This window comes from Pan troglodytes, chromosome 5 (genome assembly GCF_028858775.2).
Source record: "Pan troglodytes isolate AG18354 chromosome 5, NHGRI_mPanTro3-v2.0_pri, whole genome shotgun sequence".
NCBI classification, from domain to species: domain Eukaryota; kingdom Metazoa; phylum Chordata; class Mammalia; order Primates; family Hominidae; genus Pan; species Pan troglodytes.
Genome location: NC_072403.2, coordinates 133,777,774 through 133,801,615, shown reverse-complemented (window position 1 = coordinate 133,801,615; position 23,842 = coordinate 133,777,774). Strand labels below are relative to the sequence as shown.

Genomic DNA, 23,842 nt, shown 5'->3' with positions numbered 1-23,842 from the left:
CTGGGCATGTTTTGTGGTATTAAAATACTATTATGTACAGAATTAACAAAAAAGCTTCCTATAGTCTATCATATTTCACAAATCCCCAAACAGTTTTAAAACACTTAAAGTTAGCATTGAATTTTTCACATGATTCATGTGTAATTCTATTAGTGGCCTCATTTGGTAACACCTCCATAATGGTGGGCACAGAATTTGTCTCCATGTTTAAGGGACAATTTTGGAAGTTGGAGTCAATTTCATTATCTGGGGGCTGATTAATGCTAATTGTGGAGACAAACAGTGAGACAACACATTTGGGAACTTTCAAGATTTTTCCTAATTACCCAAAAGTCGACCAAAAAAAGATATAGAGATTTAATGCCTGAAACTAAAAGTAACCAGAGGACACTACTTTGTATAACAAAGTGCCCCTGCTCTCACCTATTGACTCTGTAACAGTCCTCCCTATTGGGAGGTGAGGGGATGGCTCTTCAGCATTCTTTTTTCTTTTTTTTTTTTTTTTTGAGACGGAGTCTCGCTCTGTCACCCGGGCTGGAGTGCAGGGGTGCGATCTCAGACTGCAAGCCCTGCCTCCCAGGTTCACGCCATTCTCCTGCCTCAGCCTCCCGAGTAGCTGGGACTACAGGCGCCCGCCACCAGGCCCGGCTAATTTCTTTTTGTATTTTTAGTAGAGACGGGGTTTCACCGTGTTAGTCAGGATGGTCTCGATCTGCTGACCTGGTGATCCGCCCAGCCTTGGCCTCCCAAAGTGCTGGGATTACAGGCGTGAGCCACCGCACCCGGCCGACTCTTTAGCATTTTTAATGTTGCCTTCTATGTGGAGGAATCCCACCAGTGTGATGCTCTTAGCCTCTCTCTACTCTTTCATTTGCTTCTCTTCAAAAAGACACAATATTCAATCTGATGGGTAAATCTGAAAAAAACTAGATACATATAAACTAGTTTCTTTCTATCCCCATTTCTTTTTGGGAGAAGGCATCTGGTAGTCCAGTACTTTTTGTACCTGGGTAGGTAAGTTTATCTAGTTCTGAGGATCAGTATTTGGAAGTTCACTTGCCCGCACATTTAAACCATATTCTATTTTATTAGCTTCATTGGGAATTATTTTGTTTTCCATCTGACTTACTCTTTTGTCCTACTTCTCAGTTAGTTCATAAGTCAAACAGAATAGAGAGGTGTTGAGAACTGAGCCCCTTAAACATCAACACTCCTCTCCTGGCTAACAGTCTCTTATTCACGTTTTCATACAACAAATATTGATGAAGCCTTTGCTACATATTGGATGCTGCACTTGGTGCTGTAGGTGGTGAGAAGGTGAATTCAGTCCCAGCTCTAACTTAACCCTGGCTTAGGTCTATCTTCTGAGAGTGAATTATAGGGTCAGCCCTAAACCCAGACAAAGCCACTATGTTGGCTGTGAAACTGGAGGAATTAAGTGAGGAAAGGAAGGGAGCATGGGCTTTAATTTTGCCTTGCACAGCTCCTACTCCAATAATTGACAAAAGATAAATTTATTAAATGTAAACAGGTCAGACTAACAGAAAATTTTTTGTTCATGATTTATGAAAGTTTATTTGAAATTTAAGGTCTTTGTGAACTAAAATTATATTATTTTTACACTTTTGAATGATGCCTACAGAATCGTACTTTTGTTCCCAAATGTTGAATATTGCCTAAATAAATGTTTTGAACAAATCCATTTGACTATTTTTGCTTTAATTGTGATTTGGGTTGTCTACGAACTCCTTCTTGTTCCATCTTGTTTCCTTTATCCCAGTGATAGAAAGTAGAAACAAGTTTTCTACTTGTTTCTTAGTCTACTCACTATGTAATTAATAACTGACTAGATTATGAATCCATATCTCCTTTATGACTCTGTCTCCTAAATGTGTTGTTTCTGCCTCTTCACTGGGCTTTCTGAAACAGCCTTACAAAATTTAGGGGAAAAAAATAAAGGGAAAATGGATGGATCTTGGGACTCTCTTAACAGTAGGCCTAGAATAGTACAGAAATAACATCTTTGCAGAATGTGTTGTTAAACAGCTGGGAAAAAGGGATGGAGGCTTTCCCAAAACCCAAACAATGTTTCTTCCACCTGGAACCCATACCTGAGAGACCAACCTGTTCCAAATTCCCCTTTCATTCCAATCTACTGCCAGGCCAAGGTCTACCCAAACCTGTCTGTCACCCGTAATGAGCTGGATAATGTCAGTGGACTGGGATGAATTTCTGTTTTCTCAAAGATACTCTGTTCCAAGAAATATAAGGTCTTTTTCTTAACTATGTGAACAGTAAATGTACGTATTGTTTATGGAGCATGCCAAAATAGTTTAAAAATGATACTATGGAAAATTATTAACGAAGCACTTTGCAACTTTTCAAGATAGAATTTAAATGCAGTTTCAAGCACTCTCATTTAAATCATTTTTTATCTGTTTCTGATGGTGACTGATTTTGACTCTGCTAGGAAAATCTCAGGATGGAAATTTCCTGAGCTGACAGTAGGTCATGCTGAATTAGAGACATCACTCATGTTGGGGGAGGGGGTAGCAGTTAAAGAATGTAACTGAATTTATTTCTCATTAGTTATATATTCATAAAAGCATTGAAGAGTAATTTTCTAATTTTCCAGTTTTAAAAATAATGGATCAGTTTTTCCATTCAGCTTCTCCTAATATGATGGGAGCAAAGAGATACTCAAAGGAAGCTTCAACTCACGTCATGTTTCAGAACTTTTATTCTTAAGAATGTTGTCTTTTTCTTTTCTTTTCTTTTCTTCCCCAAGTCCCTATTATTTTTTCCATGACATATGATTGGGATATCAAAAGCAGATATACTGTACTCTATAAATGGACCTCTAACATTTAAACCTAATTGAGAGGCACACAGAATTTCACTGGAAATTGTGACTCAGGCAGGCTGAAATACACAGCCCGTCTGTGCCTACCCTGCATCTCCCAGTGTATTCCTATTTAAGAAAATTAGACTATTCCTTTGCTACTAGATATTTTTATTCACTACTCACTCTAGTGGGCACCCTAAAAACTGAAATTTTAATATGGGGATAACAATTAATTTAATCCAGTGTTTGAGAGCAGGCCAGGAATTGAAGGCAAATGGAACTTTGTTTCTTTTTAATAACTTTCATTTCTCTCTTAGCTTTTAAAAAGAGAAGTTCTCTCTTGTGCTCCTTTCCTGACATCATCTTTAACTTTGTTTGCTCTTATCCTTTCTTTTGAAAATTTCCCTCAATTCAATGTAACTGTATTAATCAGCTCTAGCTACTATGATACTACATAACAAACTACTCAAAAGTTCAGTGCACTGGAACCACAAGTGTTTATTTCCTGTCCTACAGGTCTGTGGTTTGTTTGGGATGGTTCTGCTGTAGGCTGAGTTGACTGTGCTGCATCCCAGGCTTCAGGTTAACTACGAGTGGGCTTTGTATGTCTCCACATACCCCTAGAACCAGGAGCTATCCAAGTCATGTTCTCTTCACAGTGGCTCACAGAAGGCCAAGGAGGCAAGCAAACACCTAGGATGTCTCTTAAGATCTTGACTCAGAATTCTATATTCATTGGCCAAAAACTTCATGTGGCCAAACCGAACATCAGGGGAATAGAGAAATCTCCACTCATAGTCATGCACTGCCAGACGCATGGCAGGAAGGAGAATTGAGAAAAATTACTGAACCTATAGTGACCAATGGGAGGTAAAATATTACATTGTTTCTGGACTCCACCTCAGGCTGCACATTAAATGTGATGTGACTTGCCACTGGTGTTATATTATACAATAAGTTCCATTAAAAATCAATGTTGCATTTAAGACAATGTTGTATGTTAGAAAATGATTTGTACACATTTTATCAACCTCATGTAATAATGCCAATTACAAATGAACACACAGGATTTCATAGCCATTTATACAGATAGGCAAGCATTCTCAGAAACATTTGTCTGTCTCTTGTGTTTATCAAACATAATTATACTTCCCAAACCCCAGTACATCCTTGGTTATTGCAGTGATTTTCCTTTATTTTCTCTACCTCTGATTCCATGGTTTAGGTTAAAGCACGGAATAAGGAAAGTTATACAAAAAGTTAACTAAAAAAATAAGAAATTAGAAAAGGAAAATGTAACAAAATGTGAGTGCTAGGTAAATGGGATGAAACAGCTCTGGTAATACTCATTGTGAGTCTATGCAGATCAAATAGACTAGAATCTGAGGTCTCTATTCAGTGCCAAGTGAGCCTTAAAAAACATTACAAGGAAATGAATGAATGAATCACAATGAATTCCTACTATCATCCTAAACCTGGAATTTAACATATGTCACCAAAACTGGTAATGATAAAGTCTCACTAACTAGTCAGGAGCCAACTCTAGTGACTGAAACAGTAATCTGATATGTATTATGTGCCTGGAAAATAAGTAAACACTCATAAATGTTTACCATTATTATTCCTTTTATTATTGTATATGAGCTACTGTGCTACATGTTACAGATAAAGTGGTGGGCAAAACACATATGGGTGCACTTCTGCAAATTGTCCAGTGGCTAAACTCAAAATTTGGTCTTAAGACTATCAGGTGGACCTATACACAATGAATTTTGTTTAAGAGTAGTTTTTGTGAAAATTACTTGATGCTTTTAGTTCACTGCATACTCGATTTGAATTAACAACAGAGTATGGCTATAATGGAAAATTGTTTTTACTGATAGGTTAATTGAGATGTAGTTCCCAAATAGGTTAATTAACAGAGATATATTTCCCAAAAAAAGGAAGGCAATCACTCCACTTTGCTCTTGATAAGTCAGTAAACATATGAAGAACTATATTGTTTATGTTACCAAGTATTAACATTTTCAGAAAATTAATGAAAAATTGAACTATGCACAGAAGAGGGTACCCAAAAGGGTAATTTATCTGGAAATGTTTGTGTAAGGAAAAAATGAAAGGACAAGTGACTTTTATCTTAAATAAGAGAAATAATTTTTATATAACTGTTTCTTAATAAGTGTTTAAAAGGTTACTGTGGTCAATATATTATTTTGTTATCATAGAGGTCAAAACTTGGTGTAAAGACAGAACTGATTGCCTTTAGCATAGGTGTAACTACAATTGTTGTATTTAAACAAGAAAATAGATACCTATATAACTTGGTATTTTTTTTCCTGGAAATATTCAGGAAATGCTTGATGGTATGAATAATTATTTAAAAATTTATTATTTCAGGCTACAGTTCTATGTTACTAGTTTTCCAAAGGAACATGCATATATCCTGACCCACTAATTTATTCATTTGTTTAGTTTTTAATTCAACAAATATTCTTTGAAAATTTACTAAATTTTGTGCAATGATCTTGTCACCAGGAATATAGCAATAAAGAAGAAAAACAAAATCATTGTCCTCATGAGCCCTACATTCAGGTAAGTAAAAAACTTGTAAATAAATCTTCTCATATTATTATAAATTCTATTAAGAACATGTATTTAAAATTGTTTCAAGAATGTCAAAAACACATGTTTTGTGTGTGCCCACTCCCCTTCCCAACTCTATCACTTTCAATCTCTTTTCATTTTCATGCTCAGATCTAAATGTTTAAGTCATGATATGGTGTGGCAGAGGAAGGACTGTAATATGCACTAGACAGATCTGGTTTCATCCTTGGCATGGCTATTTACTAGCTATGTGAGCTACTTACTTGGCCACTTTGACCCTCACTTTCCTTATTTATAAAATGCAGGGAAATGGTGATAGCATTTGTACAACGATAAAATGAGATGACATGTGAGATAGTTACCTTTTTTGATAGTTCTTTATTGGCAGCTCCCACCATCACCACTCTTCTCCACAGATCTATGTATTCTCTTCCTCTGCCTTACTTGAGGCCAGGAGGCTGAACTTCAAGGAATGCATCTCTTGGTTTCCCTTGTTGATTTGTTTCCAGTTCAGTTCAGCGATTGGAAGCACTGGCAGGAGACTGGAGAATACAAAAAAGAGAGGTAAGAGTACTTCTTCCCTGATGTTTCCATGTGTTGGCAGGTATATTTAGCACTAGCTGCATCCCTCCAAGACCAATGCTTCAACCAAGTGACCCATATTTTTAATAATCCTAGCTCCCTCTGTGTTTGAGTAACTTCATTTCCTCCCCGACCTTTTTGTCCTGGGAGTAATATGTTTTCTTACTGATGTTAGTCCATGGATGGCTCACTATCCCTTCACCCCCCAGTAGTCCTTCATTAAAGTCTCTGCATTTGAACCATCTGGGGAGAATCGTTTCCTGTAGGGATTCTGAATAATACAGTATTTACTACCAGGAATAGCCACATAAAGTAGCTCCTCAATAGGGTATTCAGAAGCTGGTTTGTTAAGTGTTGGATGAAGGCATTATCTTCCTGAAGGAAGATAGGAGATAGGTAATGGCTTGCTGTGGCATCATCATTACTCAGATTATTGCCAGTGTTGGCATAGGATGGAGGATCCAATAATGGTAATTATAAAAAGTATGGGCTGGCTAGCTACTTATGACTATGCAGGGAGCTAACCAAAAAAAAAAAAAAAAAAAAAAGAAAAGAAAAATGCACAGCAACTTAAATTTCAAACACAAAGCACTAGTGGAAAACTAGACAGCTCCTATAATGAACCTTAAAAGAATCCCTTATATCTAGTAACTACAGGGCAGACCTGCCTGAAGACTGGGCCCCAATGTATAATTGCGTAGGTAGCAGAATTGCTGCATTTTATAAATGCACATCATTACCAAAGCACTTATGATAAGGTTAGGGCATTGGTTGAAAAGTTACACTGTGAGACTGGGGATGAGGATATTTGGATAGGATAGACCCATTTGAACGTGTAAACTTTGATTTTCCAAATCACTTGAAGATTATTTTGCAAAAAGGAGCCTTTCTTTCCCGGTGTTAGAAAAATAAACTTTCTGTGCAGAAAGACCTTTCAATGACCTAATCTGCACTTTTGACTTACAAAGGGATGCCAGTTCTTCTGAAAAGCCACCCCCCACTATCTCTCATTGCCTCTGTACCCATAACTAGAGCTATATCTCAGCAGCCCTCAGGTATAGAATTAATAACCCTATTTCAAAAAGAGACAGTATATATCATAAGACTTAAAAGATCTTTTAAAACTGGATCATCAGGAACCTTATAACCTGTGTAGGGATGGTTTCTAAGAGTGTTATATTGAGGAAGACAAAATATAAGGGTGAATTGAGGCAATTCATCAATAGATAATAGATGCACTTCCCAGTATTTTGAATTAGTGTGCCAGCCAAGGCAACTTTAAGCACCTCTAGTAGTTTCCTTTGTTGGCTTCTGAAGCCTGGATTCAATGAAAAACAACATTTCATGATATTAATCTGCCAGAACCTTCTTGCTCTAATTTGAAGAAAAAAAAACAAAAAACAAGACTTTGAGAATTAAGGTCTTGAGGCAGATTTATTATATGCAATATACACTCCTTCCTTCTCTGTCCATCAAGAGATGCCAGAGAACACTGTACCTTTTTCTGTGAAGGCATTAAAAAATTAGTACTCTTTCCATCAAGGCAAGTAAGAAAATTCACCATGAAGAGAATAGCATCTTCAGAAAGTTTTGAAGTGGCTCTTTGGCAAACTGAAAATAAAAGTGGGGGATGCGGCCATTGTATTAGGATCTCTCATTTCTTGGAATCTCTCATTTCAATGAGAATAATGGAATCCTGGGGTAGGAAAGGCCATGTGGTAGTGCTTAACCTTCAGAGAAAAGGTGGTTGCAATTACCATAATCGGCCACAGAGATGGGGTGGCAATCAGTGTTTTGACCTGCAGGAATCTGTGGCGGTGGCTAATGACAATGTTCCCTGTAATAAAGTGGACGGGCAGTTGATGAGGTATTACTTGATCTATATAATTGGAAAAAGTGTATGTCTTTTAAACAGAAATCTGGCTTGAGTTGCCAAAGGGCGGGGGGGTATTCACGACCTCTTATAGCCTCTCATTCAGTTTCTAGACCTGGGAAGTTTTTGAGGACACTGCAAATCAGCCCCAAGGAAGAAGGTTAGATGGTCCTTGGAGAATGGCTGTGAATTATCAACAATTTTATCTGATTTTAGCTGTTATACTAAAAGTGATATCTAGACTGGTGAAAATTAACATAGCTCCTGCTTAATAGAATAGCAACTATTCACCTGGCAAACATTTTTTTTTCTCATCCCTGGGGATACTATATGAAGCCTCCGGGACATACAGGGCATATACATAGAATTTTGGAGCAAAGGAACAATTCATCCATTTGAGAAGCAGCTGTCAGGGGCATCACTTCCACTGTAAAAAGTTGCTAAAATCTAGTGTTTGGGGTTTTGAATGCATAAATGTCTAGCTAGAAACCACATCTCAACCTCCCTTGTAGCTAGGTATCCCCTTCCCACAGGTTGCATAGATATGCAGCAACCCAGCTTCTACCATACAGAAGAGGATCATATCCTAGGGGTAGCAAATGCTATAAACCTGAGTTTCTGAATAATCACCTGCAGCAGAGCTGCCCCATCAGCCCACACTGGCCAGACATTTCATAAGAGAGAGAGAGAGAAACTTACATATTATTTAGCCCACTGTATTTTGAGGTCTTTCTATTTCACCAGCTAAGCTTTTGCCTTATCTAATATTCTTTGAATGTTGCTGTTGCCTTCATTTCCTTCTTCCTCCTGCTGTTACTAGAATGAATTCTCCACTGACCTTTCAACTTAACCAATAAACAATAATAAACTTAAAGAATAGCAGATGTCATTTTTTACCTATTAATTTGGGAAATAATATTTAATAACATTCACTATGAGAGATGATGCATAAAATAGAATTCTCACAGTTGGTAGAATGACAAATTGATACAAACTCTTTGGAGGATAATTTGGCATAATCAATCAAAATTTTGAAAGTATGTAGTCTTTGATTCAGCAATGCCATCTAAGAAGCTGTTGTATATGTACACCAAGTTATGTTTATAAGAACATTGATTACAGCATTGATTGAAGGAGCAAAAATGCTGGTAACAGCTTAAAGTTATCAATGGGACGAATATTAAACTGAACTAGTGTCTCTATTCTGAAATCCCATACCACTATCAAGTGAATGATATAGGTCTACACATCTTGATATAGAATAAACATAGAAAAATCTCCACAGTGCTGCATGAAAAAAGCAAGGTACAAATTATTTGCAAATAAAAACACATAAATATATTTACTACACAGATAAGCATACACACACACACTCACACACACACACAGATATAGAGAGATTAAATGATAGACAACATACAAATTCTAGAAGGAACATCTATCCCCTTAATGGACTTTGGGGAAATTTCATTTTTAGCTGTTTATGTGTAAAACGGTCTTGAATTTTATATAATAACTTAATAATTAGAAACAACAAAAAGAAACTATTAGGCTTAAAGAACTTAAAGGGGTTGGAGGAATTCCAGGTTCTGCTTTGGGGAAAGTTATTCTAAATCTAGTAATTCCTTTCCCTTTTTAAAGAGCAAACTTATGCCCCCAGAAATCTTTCACACCTGTTAGGATAAACATTATCATTGTTGGCTAACTTGCCCATGAATTTCCAGAGGTAACTAATTTTTTTTCTCAAAGTAAGGTGTTAATTCATCTTTAAAAAATCCAAGATTTAAAAATCTGAGAGGAAATCTTATAAATACATAATTCATAATTGATGTGGTAAGTCATTCTGGATAAATGTCTCGTTTATTTTTAGTTCAATTAACATCAGGGATAGAATGAAAAACCATCCACAAGCTTACTGAGGTTCACAATAAGTATTCTAAAAGTCACTTAGTAACAGTGGCAATTTACAAGCTCACTAACAACCCCAAACTATTCCCTGGATAAACTTTGTCAAGTAAACCTAATTTTATTCCTAAAGGCACTATTTCCATCCAAAGAATTACATTACATTTCTACATTTGCTTCTCTTTGATTATTTCTTTAGTCTTAATGCTTGAGGAAAGTAAGAATGTCACGGAATACTTCTTTTCTTCCTGTTTTACGTAAAAGATTACAACTCAACCTGGAGTACTTCATCTCAACAGACTCATCAAGAGAATGGTTATGAAATGTTTTTAAATGGGTACCTGTCAGATATTTTCCCTCCTCCTACGGTTCACAAGATGAATCCTTATCTAGTGTTACATTTAAGAACAATGCTTACACATCTTACGAGTCAATGTTGCCCTTGTTTCAGAGAGTGATTAAGACTTTTCTTTTTGCACACTTCTACTGTTCTCAGCTTGGATGTGGGGCATTTTCCAGGGAGTGCCCTTTGCTTTGAAGTTGTCTTTCCAATCCTGTTTCCTGTTTCTTCTGGGAGGATTGAGAAGTCCTGCTTTTCCAGTTTGATTTATTCAAAGAAGAAAAATATTTCCTTTGAATTTATTACAGCTTTTTGGTTTTTGTCACTTAGTACTGGCATGAACTTTTTTGTTTGGGTTTTGGTTTTGGTTTTCTTGCACAGAAGCAATTGCATTAAGATAGTGGTTTTCAAATTGTGGTCCCTGACCAGCAGCATCTGTATAACTTGGGAACTTATGAAAGCACAAATTCTCAGCTTCATCTCAGATTTACTGAATCTAAAACTCCACCCAGCATCCAGACTGGACTCAGCAATCTTCATTTAAACAAGCTTTCCAGCTGATTCTGGTGCATGCCTAAGTGTGAAACCCCACCACCACCACCCCTACCACCACATGAAATAATATGAAAGGGGCTTAGCATTTTAACATATTGCAAGTATACCTGAGCAATTTACACTTGGAAAATGGGACATTATGTTGGGCTGGATTCTGGACACAGTATGGGGTCATCAGAAAAGGTGTTCTGAATTTGAGTGCTATTGGCCACTGGCATGGAGGGGTAGACATGGGGACTGAAGTGTCCATTTCTTTATTCTTTTGTTTAAGTACTCCTTTAGCAGGAAGTACCTGAACCTTGGTACTTCGAGTATGTTCTGAGGACCAGAATCATCAGCTTTTCAGAAATTCGTCCAAGAATGTGCATTTTAAGTAGTTCACCTGATGATTCATACTTACATAAAAATGAGAAGAGTCATTGACCCAGTGAGTACCTGGTGGCCTTCAGTTCAATGTCAAGGTGCCTCTTCTTGCACTTGGTTTTGATTCATGCTCTTCTGATACTTGAACTGCTTTACTGGATTTCTGGCATGTTGCACTTATTTTCTTTTCTTACCTAAGTTAAATAAATGTGGAATTGTTGGGTCAAAGACTATGTGTCTTTTAAACATTGATAGACACTACATAATTGTTCTCTACAGAATGGACCCCTTTATCTTTTCATTAACAATTTGTAAGGGTTCCAGTTTTTTCCAACCTGCCATACTGCATAATTTTAAAATATTTAATTTTTTCCAAAACTAAAGGTGAAGAGTCTTATTTTTGTTCTAATTTTTATTATATGTTGGAAATGTTGCTTCTTTTCTGATGTTTCTGTTTAACTTTATGCCATCATTGATTATCTATTATGTGCCATCAACTTGCAAATTATTTTAAATATATAATAGGTAACACAATAATCCTGCAAGGTATGCTTTATAGTTTATAATTTAGACCTAAGGATATTCAGGCTCAGAGCAATTAAATCATTGGTCCACTAAGATACACATACGTTACACATAAATTAAAATGTTATGCAAAAATTAAAAATCAAGTTCAATTCAAACATGCATGTATTTTCTATGAAATTGTGCTATCTCCCTTTTCAGAAAAATCTCCCTGTTCATAAGAAAAGTGAGGAATACCAAACTTGGATTCAAGAAACTATAAGCAAGACTGAAGAGCTGAAACTAACTCTCATGGGTAAAAAATGTCAAAAAAAATTATGAGCTAAATGCTAGTGTGTCATGTAATAAATAAAAAAGAAAATGTTACATTCAGATTATGTTTTCCCATTATCATAACTGGTTGAATGTGAAATAAAAAGAATCAATGAGTTCACAGTTTCACTTGTGCAATATTAAAATATTTTTATATAACTAACTTTAAAACTTATTTTCTTCAATAAAGTAACTTTGCTGCTTTGGTGAAATAATACTACTATTAACAATTATGATATTTATTAATTTACTACTATGTGACAGCCACAATTGATGGTCCTTTAGGTATATTAACTAATTTAATCCTCTTATCAGCCCTATGAGGCAGATATTATTGTTAGAGTAGGTAGATAGGCAGATATAAAGGGGGCAGGATGGGGCCCCAAAAACTATCAGGAAATTTTCAGGCATTTGGTAACAGAGAGGGATTAAATCCAGAATATAATCCCTTGACGTAACCCTCCCAGCTATTTTTTTTTTCTTTTTTTGAGACGGAGTCTTGCTCTGTCACCCAGGCTGGAGTGCAGTGGCACAATCTCGGCTCACTGCAACCTCCCCATCCCGGGTTCAAGTGGTTTTCCTATTTACTCAGGAGGCCAAGGCAGGAGAATTCTTTAAGCCCGGGGGTTTGAGGCAGCAGTGAACTATGATCACACCAGTGCACTCCAGCCTGGGAAACAGAGTGAGATGCCATCTCTAAAAAAATAAATTATTTAAAAGGAATGAAATAATAAAATAATTTAAAAAACAGATGCGCCTACATATACACTTAAAAATCTAGAAAGGCCAGAGCAATTAAGCAAGAGAAAGAAATAAAAGGCATACAGGCTGGGTGCAGTGGCTCACACTTTTAATCCCAGCACTTTGGGACGCTGAAACACTTGAGGTCAGGACCATCCTGGCCAACATGGTGAAAACCCTGTCTCTAACAAAAAAATACAAAAATTAGCCAGGTATGTGGTGGCGGGTGCCTGTAGTCTCAGCAGATAGGGAGGCAGAGGTGGGAGAATCACTTGAACCCAGGAGGCAGAGGTTGCACTGAGATCCCACCACTGAAGTCCAGCCTGGATGACAGAGCAAGACCCTGCCTCAAAAAAAAAAAAAAAAAAAAAAGAAAGAAAGAAAGACAGGGAAGCCAAAATGGAAAGGAAGAAGCAAATTAGCTGTATTCACAGATGACATGATCTTATATTTAGAAAAACCTAAACACTCCACCAAAAAAATTGTTAAAACTGATAAATAAATTCAGTAAAGTTGCAGGACACAAAATCAACATACAAAAAATAGTAAATTTATATGCATCAACAGTGAACAATCTGAAAAAGAAATCAAGAAAGCAATTCCATTTATAACAACTACAAAAAATTAAAATACCTAGGAATCAATCTAACAAAAGAAGTAAAACATCTATAAAGGAAAACTACAAAACTCTGATGAAAGAAATAGAAGATGAAACACATGAAAAATGGAAAGATACTCCATGCTCATGGATTGGAAGAGTTAATATTGTTAAAATGGCAATACTACCCAAAGCAATTTACAGATTCAATACAATCCTTATCAAAATACCAATGATATTCTTCACAGAAACAGAAAATAATCCTAAAATTTCTATAGAGCCACAAAAGACCCTGAATAGCTAAAGCAATCTTCATCAAAAAGAACAAAGCTGGAGGCATCATACCAACTTACTTCAAAATATTACAAAGCTATAGTCACCAAAACATTATGGTACTGGCATAGAAACAGACACATGGACCAGTGGAATGAAATACAGAAAGCAGATTCATGCATATACAACCAACTCATTGTTGATAAAGACTCTGAAAACTTCCAATCAGAAAAGGACAGTTTTTTTAAATAAAGGATGCTAGGAAAACTGGGTAACTATATGCAGAAGCATACAACTAGACTCCTACCTTTCACCATACACAAACATCAAATCAAAATGTATTAAAGACTTGAATCTAAGACCTGAAACTATAAAATTACAAGAAGAAAACATTGGGAAACACTCCAGTACATTGATCTGGGCAAAGATTTCTTGTGTAAAATTTCAAAATCATAGGCAACTAAAGCAAAAATAGACAAATAGGATTATGTCCAAATAAAAAGCTCCTTCATAGCAAAGGAAACAAGAAAGTGAACAGATAACCCACAGAAAATATTTGCAAACTATCCATCTGACAAGGGATTAGTAATTAGAGTATATGAGGAGCTCAAACAACTCAATAGTAAAAGAAATAAATAATACAATTTAAAAATGGGCAAAAGATCTGAACAGACATTTCTCAAAGGAAGACATATAAATGGTTAACAAATATATATAAAAAAAGTTCAACATCACTAATAATCAGAGAAATGCAAACCAAAATCACAATGTGGTATAATCTCACCCCAGTTAAAATGGCTTATATCAAAACGACAAACAATAACTGCTGCTAGTGAAGATGCAGAGAAAGGTGGACCTCCATACACTGTTGGTGGGAATGTAAGTTAGTACAGCCACTATGAAGAACAGTATGGAGGTTCCTCAAAAAGCTAAAAAGAGAACTTGCATTTGATCCAGCAATTTCACTACCGGATGTATATCCAAAAGAAAAGAAGTCAATATGTCAAAAAATATCTGCACTCTCATGTCTGTTGTAGCACTATTCACAACAGCCAAAATGTGAAATCAACCTAAGTATCTATCAATGAATAGATGGATAAAGAAAGTGTGGCATATATATATATACAATGGAATATTATTCAGCCATAAAAAAGAATGAAATCTTGTCATTTGCAGCAAAAAGGATGAAACAGGAGGCCATTTTCTTACGTGAATAATCCAAGGACAGACAGACAAACATTGCACGTTCTCACTCATATATGGGAGCTAAAAAATAATGGATCTCATTAAGATTGGTGGGCGGAGGGATATAGGGGGGAAAAAGAATATAAATGTATTTATTTCCACTGAACTGTACACTTAAAAATAGTAAGGATGGCAAAGTTTATATGTATATTTTACTTCAATAAAAAAATTTTTAAAAAACGTCTTGAAACAAACCCACCTTATATAATTTTCTCACATGTTTACAAAGTGGGGCAATATTTTTAACAGAAATACCTAATAAAATTTCTTGATATATAAGTATTGCTGATTTGCCTTTCTAAACTATAAATTGCTTGAGAAAAAGGACCTGTACAATCTATCTTTGAAAAAATACCTCCTGAGGGCATAAATTAGTTAATATATGTCAGGAAATTGATATAGGCAAATATTGAAATATTTTAAAAGGTTTCTCTGGCTGAAGAGTTTTGTTTTTATTTCAACTGCAAACTATTGGCAAATGCAGTTATTTTTACCTAAGATTGGGTATATGATTCTTCAGTGATAGGCACATGAAAATTTTTTTAATGATGCAAGCAACATTTAACAGTGTCTTAAAAATGACTGTGGATTTGGGCTTTGATGGCTCCTTGTTTTATTATTTTTCTAAGCTAGATTTCTTACCATTAAATATGTGCATTGAACCCAAGTGTCATGAATGGGCATGCCATCTTAGGAAAGCAAATAAATTTCATAAGCTGAACATTTTAAATGTTTTCTTAATTTCATTATTGAGTGCTTTGAGATCAAGTATAAGAAGCAAGTTATAAAAGTCGTGCCAATCATAATTCTTTGGTGGTGAGTCATCTTCTCATCTATTTCATCAATCATTCTTCTTTGTTGTGTTTTGAGGTTAGCTTCTTATCCTTGCAAATTCAAATCCACTTATTGCCCTGATAATAAATTGTATTAATGATGATACCACCTCTGCCATGTAACTTTGGGCAAAAGACTCAATCTCTTTCCATGTCATTGTTTGCCACCCATATGAGTGCAATTTTAATATTTTAATTAAATCTGAAACTGTTGATCTAGTCACAGGGTTTTAGTCAATGTAACAACATAGAAAGAGGCCAGCAGATAATTTTCTTTAAATTAGAGTCATTTATCTTGCAAAAAATGTATTGTCACTCACCAAAAGGAAATATTTACAACTGGCTCAACTATTTTCATTATCAACCCAAAGGTATAAAAAGTACTTACCCATAGGGAATTTAAAGTACTAAAATTTGATCACAAACCCTGCTCTCTGGTGTTAAGAAAGTAAATAGGAAGGAGTGACATCAGCAAGATGGCCAGCTGGAATTACTTGGTGCTTGTCCCTCCAAAAAAAAAAGCACCAAAACAATAAATAAACTACTATATTCCAAGTGGATTGACTGAAGAAGTAAGCTGGAGAGCACCCAGGTAGTGGTGAAATTCTTATGCAGCACAGAAACTCAACACAGCATCATAGAGAGGTGAGCAAATCACCTACATCTGCTACATTGTCTTCCCCACCAGAATTGGTTCAGACCCAGAAGGAACTTCTTATGAGGAAAAAGATAGCTGGAAACCTGTAGCAGTCCCCATTACCACCACAAACACCTGCAGTCCTTGCTGCAGAATACTCCTACAAGCCCCACATCCAGTTTTGAGAGTCGCCTGAAGAACACACAACTACATTGCAAAGTAGGAGCCTACATTGTTTACTACTCCCCTGTGTCCTAGGCTGCTACAGCACAGCACCACCCTGACTCCAGACCCACTACTAGAGTGCTTCCTGCCCTGGGGCTCAGTAGCCACTGCCTGTCTCCATCCTTTATGCTCTGCCATTATTCTACCATATTCACATGAGTGGCTACATTACCATGACCCTGGCTCCCTAGACTGTAGGCCCAGCAAAGCAGCTGAGACCCCAGTGTTTGAAATCATGCAGCATTCAATTACCCTGAGAATAAGCCAAACTTCACAGAGAGGAAGCTAACACAGAGCCAGCTGGCCTGCTGCACTTGTGCATGCCTGCATCTGGCTCTATAGCCAGTACAGCAGTGGTCCTACCACCTGGAGAGCCTGCCACACAGCCAGCCAGACCACTGTACCTGTACCAGCACATGCTTAACCCAATAGCCAGTATGCAGGTGGCCCTGCCCCCCTATACAGCCACTGCACCATCCTGCTGGTCTGCTATGCCCATGTGCACATGGCCTTACAGACAGGATAGTGGTAGCCTTGCTTCCTGGACAGCATGTAGCACAGCTGGCCAGCCTTCCACTCCCACATGCACCTAGTCTGATAGCCAGCCCAGTGACACCATCCCCAGAAAAACTGCACCACTGCTGTCACAAACTTCACAGCCTAGGCCACCGAAGCAATGGGAAACATCAATGATGAAAATTACAACTGAAGAAACTGCACAAACACCTTGCTTCTGAGTCCACTGAGAACCAAAGCCAATATACTACACCCAACTGACACCCTAGGACCCATCTACAGAAAAATGTCTCTCCCTATGAAACACTGCTTTATAAAATTGAAAAAGGTGACTGTTTCATTACATGTGCAGATACCAATGTAAGGACACAGGAAACATGAAAAAGCAAGAAGAAATATGACACCCGCAAAGGGGCACAGTAATTCTCCAGTAACAGACCCAAAAGGAAAGGAAATGTATGAAGTGCCAGAAAAGAAATTCAAAATGATGATCTTAAGGAAATTCAGTGAGCTATAAGAGAACACAGACAAATAATCTAACATAATTAGGAAAACAATTGATGATCTAGATTAGAAATTTAACAAAGAAATAGATATCATAAAAGAGAGCCAAACTGAAATCTTGGAGCTAAGTAGTTCAATGGATAAATTTAAAAATACAATTGAGAACTTCAACAACAAACTATATCAAGCAAAAGAAAGATTTCCTGAACTTGAAGACAGATCTTTTGAAATGATCCAATCAGAAGGGGTAAAAAGAAATAAGAATAAAAAAGGGAAAAAAGAAATAAGAAGTAAAAATAATAAAAAGAATAAAAAAGAGAATATGGGATATCATTAAGCAAGCAAATATTCACATTATTGAAATGTTAGAGAGAGAAGAGATGGAGAACTTCACAGAAGAACTATTTAATAAAATAATAGCTGAAAACTTTCCAAGTCTTGGAAGAAATATACACATCCAGATTCAGGAAGCTCAAAGCTTCCCCATTCAACCCCAAAATGTCTTTTTGTGTGTGTGGCACATTACACCTAAACTGTCAAAACAGAATTTTTAAATGATCAAGAGAAAAACTTCAATTTACATATAAAGAAATTCCAATAGGCCAAATAGACCTAGCAGTAATTTACAGAACACTCTATTTTACAGCTACAGAATCACATTCTTCTCAACTGCACTTGGGACATTTTCCAGAATAGATCATGTTAGGATACAAAACAAGTCTTAACAAATCTAAGAGAGAGAGAGCATATAAAGTATATATTCTAACCATAATGGTATAAAATTAGAAATAAAAAACAAATAAAAAATTTACAAATACATGGAAATTAAACAACATGCTCCCAAATAACCATTGGGTCAATGAAGAAATTAAAAGGTAAATTTATTGAGTCAAATGAGAATAGAAACATCATACCAAAACCTAAGGGACACAACAAAAAACAGTTGTGAGAGGGAAGTGAATAGCAATATCCTCCTATATCACAAAAGAAGAAAGATTTCTAATAAACAATCTGACAAGGAAAGTGAAAAACAAGAAGAAACTAAATCCAAGATTGATATAAGGAGAAAATAAAATAATAAGGCCCAGAGAAGAAATAAATAAAATAGAGATTGCAAAAACAATTCAAAAGATCAATGAGTGAAAAGCTGCTTTCTTGGAAAGAAAAACAAATCTAACAAACCATTATCTATAAAAATTTTAAAAAATGAAAAAAGACTCAAAATCAGAAATGAAAAAGGAGACATAAAACTGACACAACAGAAATACAAAAAATAGGACTATTATAGACAACTATATAGCAACAGATTTGTTAACCTAGAAAAAAATAAATTATAAAGAAATAGAAAATCTGAACAAATTATGAGTGAGGAAGTTGAATCAGTAATAATAATCTTCCATTGGAGAAAAGCCTAGGACCTGATGGCTTTACAGATGAATTTGAAGAAGAACTATTGCCAATTTTTCTCAATCTGTTTCAGAAAATTAAAGAGGCAGGAACACTTCCAAATTCACTTTATAAATACAGCATTACTCTAATACAAAAACCAGATCAGGATACACACAAATAATAAAATTGCATACCAATACCCCTGATGAACATAGATGCAAAAATTCACAATGAAATACTAGCAAACCAAATTCAACAGCACAATAAGATTATTCACAGTTCTCAAAAGAAGACATTTATGAAGCCAACAGACACATGAAAAAATGCTCATCACTGGCCGTCAGAGAAATGCAAATCAAAACCACAATGAGAATTCTAACACCAGTTACAATGGCAATCATTAAAAAGTCAGGAAACAACAGGTGCTGGAGAGGATGTGGAGAAATAGGAACACTTTTACACTATTGGTGGGACTGTAAACTAGTTCAACCACTGTGGAAGACAGTGTGGTGATTCCTCAAGGATCTAGAACTAGAGACACCTTTTGACCCAGCCATCCCATTACTGGGTATATACCCAAAGGATTATAAATCATGCTGCTATGAAGACACATGCACACGTATGTTTATTGCGGCACTATTCACAATAGCAAAGACTTGGAACCAACCCAAATGTCCATCAATGATAGACTGGATTAAGAAATTGTGGCACATATACACCATGGAATATTATGCAGCCATAAAAAAGGATTAGTTCATTTCCTTTGTAGGGACGTGGATGAAGCTGGAAACTATCATTCTGAGCAAACTATCACAAGGACAGAAAACCAAACACCATATGTTCTCATTCATAGGTGGGAATTGAACAATGAGAACACTTGGACACAGGAAGGGGAACATCACACACCGGGCCTGTCATGGGGTGGGGGGAGGGGGGAAGGATAGCATTAGGAGATATACCTAATGTAAATGACGAATTAATGGGTGCAGCACACCAACATGGCACATGTATACATATGTAACAAACCTGCACATTGTGCACATGTACCCTAGAACTTAAAGTATAATACTGAAAAAAGTCTATTCACTACGATTAAGTGTGATTAATCCAAGGCATGCAAGGATGGTTCAACATAATGCAAATCAATAAATGTGATATAATTCATTAACAGAAAGAAAGCTTAAAACCATATTTTTATTTCAATAGATGCATAAAAAGCATTTATTAAAATTCAAAAATCCTTCACGATACAAACGCTCAACAAATTAAATATAGAAGGTTTGTACCTCAACACTGTAAAGGCTACAAATAACAAATCCACAGGTAACATATGAGTAGGCAAAGGCTAAAAAGTTCTTCCTCTAAAATCAGAAAGAAAACAAGGGTCCTCCCTTGTACCACTTCTGTTCAACATAGTACTAGAAGTCCTAGCCAGAGCAATTAAGCAAGAGGAAAAAATAAAAGGCATCCAAATAGAAAAGGAGAAAGTCAAGGTGTTGTTGTCTGCAGATGACATGATACTACATACAGAAAACCTTAAAGACTATACCAAATAACTATTAAAACTAATAAACAGATTCAATAAAGTTCCAGGATATATAATCAACACAAAATTACAAATATTTCTGTATGTTAATAGTAAACTATCTGAAAAAGAAATTAAAAATCTATAATAGCTACAAAAAAGATACCTAGGAATAAACTTAACCAGGAGATAAAAAATCTGTCACCTGAAAACTACAAAACGCTGATGAAAGAAATTGAAGAGGACACACACACAAATGGAAAGATAAACTGTTTATGAATTGAAAAAAAAATTGTTAAAATGCTTATGCTACCCAAAGTGATCTATAGATTGAATGTATCCCTGTCAAAATACCTATGACATTCTTCACAGAAATAGAAAATCTTCTAAAATCCATATGGAAATCCAAAAGACCCCCAATAGCCAAAGCAATCTTGAGCAAAAGGAATAAATCTGGAGGCATCTCACTATCTTATTTCAAAATATTTTACAAAGCTGTGGTAACCAAAACAGCATGGTAGTGGCATAAAAATAGATGCATAGGCCAAAGGAACAGAATAGAAAACCATAAATTCATGCAGCTACAGCCAACTGATTTTTTACAAAGGTACAAAAACACAAATTGGAGAAAAGATAGTTGTTTCAATAAACAGTGCTAGGAAAATTGGATATAACATGCAGAAAAATAAGACTAGACCTCTACCTCTCACCATATACAAAAGTTAACTCGAAATGGATTAAAGACTTAAATGTAAAACCCAAAACTATTAAACTATTACACGATAACAAAGGGGAAACACTTCACAACATTGAGCTGAGAAAGAATTTTTAAAATAAGGCCTGAAAGCGACAAGCAACAAAAGCAAATTAGACAAGTGGGACTACATCAAGCTAAAAAGAGTTTGCATAGCAACAGAAACAATCAGCAGGGTAAGGAGACAACCTACAGTGTGGGAGAAAATATTTACAAGCTATGCACCTGACAAAGAATTAATATACAGAATATGTAAGGAACTCAAACATCTCAACATCAAGAAAACAATTAGATTGAAAATGGGCAAAAGACCCAAATAGACATTTCTCAAAACATGATATATAAATGGCTTAGAGGTATAGGAAAAAATGCTCAACATCACTAATCATCAAGGAAATGCAAACCAATATCACAATGATATACCACCTTATTCCAGTTAGAATGGCTATTATGAAAAAGACAAAAGAAAATAAGTATTGGTGGGACTGTAGAGAAAAGGGAAGACTTAGATACTGTTGGTGGTAAGGTATATTAGTACATCCATATGGAAAACTCTATGGAGGTTCTTCAAAAATTAACAATAGTACTATCATATGATCTAGTAATCCCAATACTGGGTGTATGTCCAAAAAAGTAAAATCAGTATGTCAAACAGATATCTGTACTCCCATGTTTATTATAGCACATTCACAATAGCCAAGACATAGAATCAACCTAAGTGGTCATTAGTGGATGAATACATAAAGAAAATATTGCACACACACACACACACACACACACACACACACACACAGAGAGAGAGGAATACTGTTCAGCCATAAAAAGAATAAATTCTGTCATTTGCAACAACATAGATGAAACTGGAGGACATCCATGTTGAGTGAAATAAGGCAGATAAAGGAAAATGCCACATGATCTCACTCATGTGGAATTTAGAAAAAATTTATCTCTAAAGAGTAGTTATCAGAGACTGAGCAGATAGGAAAGGAGAAAATGGAGAGAGGTTGGTCAATGGGTACAAGGTTACAATTAGGAAGAATAGGTTCTGGTGTTCTATTGCACAGTAGGGTAACTATGGTCAACAATAAGGTATTGTATATTACAAAATAGCTAGAATAGAGGCTTTTGAATGTTCTCACCACAAATAAATAAAAAGTGTGTAAGGTAATAGATAAATGTGCTAACTACCCTGATTTGATTATTAGATAACATATACAGGTATCAAAGTTTCAGATTGTACCCCATAAATATGTACAATTACAATGTGTCAATTTAGAAATTAAAAAAAATTAAAGAAAGCAAATGAGGAAATAGAAATATATGTTCAATTCCTTTTGTGCCCAGAGGCTTTGTTAAAGGTTCTTCAAAAAATGTTCACTTCTTCTAGCTTCAATTGCTCCAGAGGATTTCTCTAACATCCATCCCATTTGGCAGAACCAAAATTAGACTTTTTGTTTTGGACACAATGCCTGCTCTCCTTTATATTCATAGACTTAAAAGTTTCAGAGTTTATCCTTCCTAAAACTACTGAGTCTAGGACATGAATTTTGATTTCCTTTGTCCCATGCCTGCAGTTAAGGGCCAACCTTATAGTCTTTGGTATGTGGCTTCAATGATACTGAGATGCGCACCCACACATGCACACACACACACACACACATACACACACACACACACCTAATTTAAACTCGGGAAAATCTATAATAACAATGACAAATGGCAGTAATGTTCTCTAATTTCCTCTCACCTCACCATCCCCTATTTCACTACTGGGGAAACCACGCAGTAAGTGGATCCAAAGTGTTGATTCTATTTAAACCAAGTACATTTCTTTCTATGATCACAAGGTGAGAGACCAGAAGGTGAAAATCAAAAAGCTAATTGAAAGAGGATACTGAGTCAAGCCAGAAGAGGTTGTTATTGTCTAAAATGGATCATCAAGCAAAAGGCAGACTGCAAATACTAACAGCTATAAAGGCAGACTAGTTAAGGAGCCATCTTACCTTTCTCTCTTTCTATTCTTATCCCTTCCTATCCAAACTCTGCACCTCAGCCTGAGTGAGCTATTTAAAATACAAATCTAAATAACTAGTTCTTATCTTTAAAACTCTTTAAAAATGCCTTATTCTTGGTCCTAGAATAAAGTCCAAAATCATTAGATTATTTGACCCATTAATTGGTCTTACCACCCTCATTCTCTTGTCTTCAAGTCCTAAGGAAAACTTCAGATGACATCACAACCCTGCTAAAATATCTTCAGTGGTTTCCTATCACTTGTAGAATTTGAATTTCAACTTCCATGCTTTACCTCAGCTCATATTTATTCCCTGTTATTTCCTTTTATATTCTTTACTCTGACGACTCACATTCTTCTGCTTCCTTGTTCTTTTTTTTTAATAGTCTCAATCATCCCAGCCTCTGCATGTCTAATTCCTTTCCAGTAGAACTTAAATCCCATCTCCTCCATGTCTCTTTTGTCTCTTAATTCCTCTTATCAAGAAATAATCTCTTCACCATCTGCGTTATTATAATATTTTACCATGGCACATTACCACTTGCTTCTTTGGGTTGTAGATAGGAATGTCCCTGTCTCATTTCACCTTCTTTCCTGAGCACTCCTTTAGATGCAAACAAGGAGCTGCATCTGGTTTATGACTTGTTTCAAAGCACCTAGCACAGTATCAGGATTCTTAGCTGG

At 35.9% G+C, this 23,842-nt stretch overlaps 1 long non-coding RNA gene across 4 annotated transcripts in view; it reads right to left on the bottom strand.

Annotated features, from left to right (window-relative positions):
* Positions 1 to 23,842, bottom strand: part of LOC104006967 (uncharacterized) — a 195,375-nt gene that overhangs the window by 37,834 nt on the left and 133,699 nt on the right. For all 4 annotated transcript variants that reach the window (XR_001718698.3, XR_680977.5, XR_008548641.2 and 1 more), the window contains 2 exons: positions 11,105 to 11,261; positions 5,812 to 5,991 (listed from right to left, as the gene is read on the bottom strand). This is a non-coding gene — a long non-coding RNA (uncharacterized LOC104006967). The remainder of the gene's footprint in view (positions 1 to 5,811; positions 5,992 to 11,104; positions 11,262 to 23,842) is intronic.